The sequence below is a fragment of the Delphinus delphis genome, chromosome 20, assembly GCF_949987515.2.
Source record: "Delphinus delphis chromosome 20, mDelDel1.2, whole genome shotgun sequence".
In the NCBI taxonomy this organism is placed as follows: domain Eukaryota; kingdom Metazoa; phylum Chordata; class Mammalia; order Artiodactyla; family Delphinidae; genus Delphinus; species Delphinus delphis.
In genome coordinates, this window is record NC_082702.1 from 46,263,059 (window position 1) to 46,269,755 (window position 6,697).

Below are 6,697 nucleotides of genomic sequence, written 5' to 3' on the forward strand. Positions count from 1 at the left end.
GGACCGGCCGCCCCTCACCCGCTTTGGACTGGCGCTTTTGTCGCCTTCAGGCCCCCAGCCCTTCATTGCTCTTGGTTTCTTATACAACGTCCAGAACTACAGACTAAGGTAGTATCTTAAAGTGCCTAAGGTCAACCGGCTCTCCAACCAAAGAGCAAAACCACGTTTTGCTCTCTATTGCCACCGTGCTGGGAGAGATGCCACATTCTCTCTCAGCACGGTGGCATAGAAGATGCTCATATAGATTGAATATACCAATACACAAAACCGTTACGGATAGTGAGCAAGATGAATTTGAAAGAGATGTTTAACTTCGCTTTTCAGGTTGGTAATTTTAAATGTCCAGGTGTTGGATAGGGTGTTGGGAATCAGCCCTCTCAAACACCGTTTGGTTAAAAATTTGTCCCACAGACTGTGTGCCAACATCACTTACAGGAATTTGACCTTGAAAAATACTCAGAGTGGGTGCTAGGGAAATGTGTTCCAGGTAGAAAATCAGACAAAAAGCAAGCAGGTTTGTGGAACCAAACACAGTTTCTGGGATGATGACAAGAACCAGGGATGAAGTTGATAGGAGGTCCATGAAAAGGGCCGTGCAGAGCAGCTTATGAGCAAATGAGTTCACTCGAGGGATCGCCCCACTCTGGTGTAACATTTAGAGTTAGCCTTGCCTGGCTAGAATCCCAGCTCTCTTATGTAAGGGTTCTGTGACTGGGAGAATTAAAAATATGTGTGTGTGTGTGTGTGTGTGTGTGTGTGTGTGTGTGTGTATACATGGCTTTTAGAAGAGGTAAAATAAGGATTAAGTGTGACACTTTCCCTTAACTGGGATCAAACAAGCTTCTCTCTCCTTGCTACTTCACTAGAAAGAAGCTGGGCACTTCCCTGCAACCTGAGTGAGAAATGAATCCCCACTTCTTTCACTTTGCCAGTAATCCACTACAACAAATTAATTTCAAGTTAACAGTGGGGTCTATGGAGAATTTTACTTGTAGACTATAAGTAAAAATGTTTGGGAAACGGTAAAGCAGTTCCTGCAATCCTCTTCTTGCCATGATTCTTTTTCTCCCGCACTCTTTACAGGGTTAATTTGGGGGAGATTTTTCTGGACCCTACAGGTGAGGATGTGCAAGAAGAAAAAGGTAAATATGCATTATGGCAGGCCATGACCTACATCTCCTCATGTGAGAAGCAACCCTGGGAATGTCTTGCCAAATTATATTGATCACAGGGCTAAAAGAGGTTAAGGAACTTTTATGTTTAATGAGGTTAAAAATAAGCCATTAAAGGTGCAGAACTGTATACAATAGGATCCACTTGTGCAAACAAAACAAACTCACATATATGCTTGTACATACTACAGAAAATGTATCAGATACCCACAAAACTGGTATCAGTGGCTGCTTCTAGTGAGGGGCTCTAGAAGTCTGGGGTGGGAGGAGACTTCCTTTTCATTGTGTACAGCTAATCCTTTGAAAATTCTTCCATGTGCGTGTTTTCCTTTTAAAATTGTATTTCAGACAAACAGGAAAGGGAATACTAAACAGACACCTAGATTCCCACCTCACGGCTTAAGAAATAAAACAATTAAGATTCAAATGAAGCCCCTGCATTGCCATCCCAAGAGACAGAAGCTCTCCTGAATTTTAGTGCTTATCTTTCCCATAAATGCTTTTAGTATGTATAGCTTTTCCTATTTAAAAAGGAAAAAAAACCTTAAAAATAAGCCCCAGGATTCTAGACTTTTCTGTGTCCACCCCCAACACCTGCACAATGTGAGACTCCTGGTAAGAAGGAAACTGGTTCCCAAAGTGGGGCTGTGGAGAGAGGAATCAAGGGAATAAGAGCACCTGGATTTGAATTCAGCCTCCTGCATTTACTCCCACATGACCTTAGGCAGCCCGTCTCCTCTGAAATCCTGGTAAGCACTCATCTCACGGTTCGAGGATTCAACGACATCACAAGGTTAAGGGCCATCGGCCCAGTGCCTGGCCCTTGGCGAAGGCTTGATTAAATATACGCTGTTATTATTATTCCTGTCCCTCCCTCCCGTCCCAGCCCGGGGTGGGGGCGGGGAAGAACCCTGAACGTGGAGAAAAAGGTCTTGTTTCTACCCTCAGAGATACTCACGTCGCCCACAGGCAGGGCGAGCGGAAAGCGCCCTACGGCGCGACCTCGGAACGGGCTAGCAGCCCCAGCCATCGCCCCTCAGCATTGCGGTTACCACCGCCAACGGCCGCTCACAGCCCGAGCCTCATTGGCTGAGGCCTAGAAGCCAGTCCCGCCAGCCAATCAGAGAAGGGGAACGGCAAGCCTGGCGCATGCGCACCAAAGTACCTGGGTGCAAAAGGCTAGGTCTAAGTTTCAACAGGGGTAGCCTTTGGGTACTGAGCTTTTTTTCCCCCCTCCCCCCGCCTTGAGTTTTTTAAACCGAGTTGTCAGGCTCCCGCCTTAGGTTGGAAACTCCATAAGGACAGGGCAGTGCTTTCCTTAATCTTGATCTCTAGGGTCTAGCGCATAATAGACACTCACTTGGTGAATAAATAGATGAGGAATGCACATCCCCCCTCCCTGACCCCCAGATCAAACATTTTTATTTTTAATTTATTTTTTAATGAATATTTTATTTATTTTATTTTATTTTTTGGCTGCACTGCACTGCAAGTGGGATCCCAGTTCGACCAGGGGTCGAACCCCTACCCCCCTGCATTGGAAGCGCGGAGTCTTAACCATTGGATCACCAGGCAAGTTCCTATTTTAAATTTATTTTTAATCTTTTTTTTTGGGGCCAGGCTCTGCAACATATGGGATCTTAGTTCCCTGAACCCGTTCTCCCTGCAGTGGATGTGGAGTCTTAACCACTGTTATGCCAAGGGAGTCCCTGTAGATCAAACTTTTTTTTTTTTTTTTTTTGTGGTACTTGGGCCTCTCACTGTTGTGGCCTCTCCCGTTGCGGAGCGCAGGCTCTGGACGCGCAGGCTCCGGACGCGCAGGCTAAGCGGCCATGGCTCACGGGCCCAGCCGCTCCGCGGCATGTGGGATCTTCCCGGACCGGGGCACGAACCCGTGTCCCCTGCATCGGCAGGCGGACTCAACCACTGCGCCACCAGGGAACCCCAGATCAAACTTTTTACTCTTTGCCTCTGAACAAATAGGTGAAGAAGCTCATTCTCTAGTTTAGTCCACTGCTACTCCAAGTGTGATCCCCCAGTAATAGAACAGATAACACGTGGGAGCTTATTGGAAATTCAGAATCTCAGGCTTCGCTCCAGACCTACTAAATTGGGATCTGCATTTTAAGATCCTAGTGAGGCAGGAGATAGATGGGCCCCAGGTTAGACATTTACAACTGGCCTCCCGTTTACGTTTCATGAGACAGAAAAAAGTGGGTCAGCCTGGATACTTACAACTAGCCTCCTGTTTGCATTTCCTGAGACAGGAGATAGGTGGGCTGCAGGTTAGGCATTTACAATCAGTCTCCTGCTTGCTCTGAAATAGAAGCAATGACAGGGACAGGGTAAATAGCCAAGCCTTGTCTCTTGTGGATGCCTTAAGATAACAGTCATGGCAAGAGCAAAGAGGGGCAAAACCTTGTTTGAGTAAAGGACCAAGGGATCTCCGCTTCCCCTCACCTTGGGGCAAGGGAGACACTACACATGGGCACAAAGGCTCCTTGGGGGTCAAAAGTCAGGGGACAACTCCAGGCCATGGTGACTCTTGCTTCTCCCAGACAGCTTCACGTCGGGATCCATCTTGACTGAGAGGTGCATGCGCACCTAAGGGGAGGGTCCTGAGACAAATTAGCCAGGGGAGAACAAAACAAGATGATTGGCCTGAAGGAAGACAAAGACCCGGAAAACTGCCCCTTTATAAAGAATTTAAGAATTTCCCAAAGGCGCAACTCTTTCTCTGAGTTCGCCCATGTGTCTTTCTGCATGTACTTTGCTTTTCCAATAAACTTTTTCCTTTTCTCTTTACCTTCTGCCTCTTCGCCTGAATTCATTCTTGACAAGGCAGGCGAGAACTAGGGATCCAAGCCCTAGCCGCTGGCCCCTGTGGTCTAGTGGTTAGGACTCCCGGTCCGGGAACTAAGATCTTGCTTCCAGCTACCAATCGCTGTTAATTGCTGCAAGCTACTGCTTACTGCTGCATGCATCCGAAATCACTAGGTGACTCCTATGGTACTTCATGGGCTGAAAACTCTTCAGTCACCCCCATTTGACCTAATAGCAAATAAATGAACATTCAAAGTTCATTTTATAGATGATAAAAGTAGCTTAGGTGCCATGGAAGAATTAGACTACATCCTTCCAAAACTAAGTATTTTAGCTGTACTATCTTGAGCCCCTGCTATCTTCCTCATGCCCCCAGGTAAGGTTCAACCAGTATTCTACTGCAGAGCAAGCCATGTGTATAGCACTCACTGTTACCTACAGTCCTAAGCAATTAGCCCAGAATAAGTTAGTAGTTTCCTAAAATAGACAATTTGCATGTTGTATTAAGATAGTTTTCCTTCTATTATATAGTTGACACTATCTGCCAGGGAAAAATATTGTAACAGGGAAGAGCCAAATCTGACTACATGTTGGATCTATTTCTTTTACTTTAACCTTTGCTTTCCGCTGCTTTGTTCACTAAAAGGATACCGTCTATACATAGTGGCCTGCCTCAGGGAACCCTGCCCCTGAATGTTAAACTAAAGCGCCTTTTTTCAGGGAAATATCCCAACCCTGTCCACCTGTGGATGGCTGCAAGAAATAAGAAATTAACACAGCCCTGAGGTTGGCCATTGCAGAGGATATTTGCAAAATTTACGGTCTTTTTACTTTACTTCCTCATCTCCTCCCCCTGTCTACTATAAAAGAAACTGGCATCCACACCCCAATAAGTGGTTATTTTGAGACTTTAGTCTGCCATCTTCTCGGTCTTCTGGCTTCCTGGATAAACTTGTATTCCTTGCCTCAACACCTTGTCTCTGATTTACTGGCCTGTTGTGTGGCGAGCAGAGCAAGCTTGGACTCGGTAACAGTATCATAGAGAACTGGGTAATTATCTGAATAATTCATGTAGAAAATTCATTTTTAGAAGAATGTGACTTTTGGACTTCAACAATTTCTCTTCATGTGTACTGAACCAATCACTGGGGAATAAAAAACATTTTTTAATCTATCTTCAATTCTTTTGTTAGTGAAAGTGCTATATTAACAGCAACAACTATGGCAACATAGCTAAGTTATTAAGGCTACAACCAATATTACTTTATTTTGAAAGTACAGTTTGTACAATTTTGGCTCTCCATTTTAAATGTGCAGGTACAAAAGTCTGACCCATTTCTCAGGTTGTTGTGACTAAATATGCTATTTGGGGCCATTTTGTTAAATATCTTTTTTTCTTTTAATTAATTTATTTTTGGCTGCATTGGGTCTTTGTTGCTGCGCGGCTTTCTCTAGTTGCAGAGATCGAGGGCTACTCTTCATTGCGGTGCATAGGCTTCTCATTGCGGTGGCTTCTCTTATTGCGGAGCACGGGCGCTAGGCGCGTGGGCTTAAGTAGTTGTGGCACACGGGGTCAGTAGTTGTGGCTCACGGGCTCTAGAGCACAGGCTCAGTAGTTGTGGCGCATGGGCTTAGTTGCTCCGCGGCATGTGGGATCTTCCCACACCAGGACTCGAAACCATGTCCCCTGCGTTGGCAGGCGGATTCTTAACCACTGCGCCACCAGGGAAGATCTATTTTGGGCCATTTTGGATCAGAACAGTTGTCTCTCTTGGTTTTGACCTTAGCTGTCTTAACCTCTGGGTGCCTAAGTTTCCTCAGCTGTTAATAGCAGGTAATAAAAGTAACTCGTAAGGTTGTTGTGAGGATCAGTGTCTGCTGCATACTAAGTGCTCAGCAAACATTAGGTGTGATGATGATTATTAATGCTTTGCTGTGAATTGGGAAATTAAGTGACTTCTTGCTAGCTTTTGAGCTTGACCTTCTATTTGTGTAGCATGCTCTTTTACATGAAAAGAGTAAAATTTTTCTGAAGTATTGAAACAAAGCAGGACCCTGTGGGGCCGTCCTGGGCACAAAAGCTTTTCTAGGAAATAGGTTTTATTCAGCCTCCTTGACCTTCCCAGAGTTCCAAAGGGCAGATTCAGACAGTTGCTAATCAGGGAAGAGAGGGAATGCAGAAACAAGGGAAGAGCAGTCAAGAAACAATAGTGCAGCCTTGGGGTAGGGTCCTGGTTCCTCCTCAAGGAATATACATATAATATCTTTTAAGTTCTTCTGCAGGAACTAAGGCCCCCCACTCAGGTGGAGGATGGTAACTTCAGGCTGAGCGCAAGATTCCTGGAGCACCACCCTGTTACCTCACCACCAACCAATCAGAAGAAAGTCACACACCCTGCAGCTCTCACCCTAAATTTTACCATAACCCCCCCACCCAAATCATCAGGGAGTTTGGGGTTTTTGAGTATCAGCCACCCGTTCTCCTTGCTTATCCCTGCAATAAACCTTTCTCTGCTCCAAATTCCCACTTTTTGGGTTGTTTGGCCTCACTGTACATCGGGCATATGAACTTGTGTTCCGTAACAATATCTTTAACCCAGTTATGACCAGCAGCACAATTTTATACCCTTGTATTTAGATATACAAGATGATGTAGGTTAATAGTGGAGAGGTTTAGGTTATGGGCTTTGGAGTTGAACAGA

The 6,697-nt window shown here is 45.4% G+C and overlaps 1 long non-coding RNA gene across 1 annotated transcript; it reads left to right on the plus strand.

Moving 5' to 3' along the window:
- Positions 1-2,998, plus strand: LOC132416737 (uncharacterized). The gene is made up of 3 exons (XR_009517705.1): positions 1-108; positions 1,084-1,142; positions 2,666-2,998. It is a non-coding gene; the product is annotated as an uncharacterized lncRNA (long non-coding RNA).
- The last annotated feature ends 3,699 nt before the right edge of the window (positions 2,999-6,697 follow it).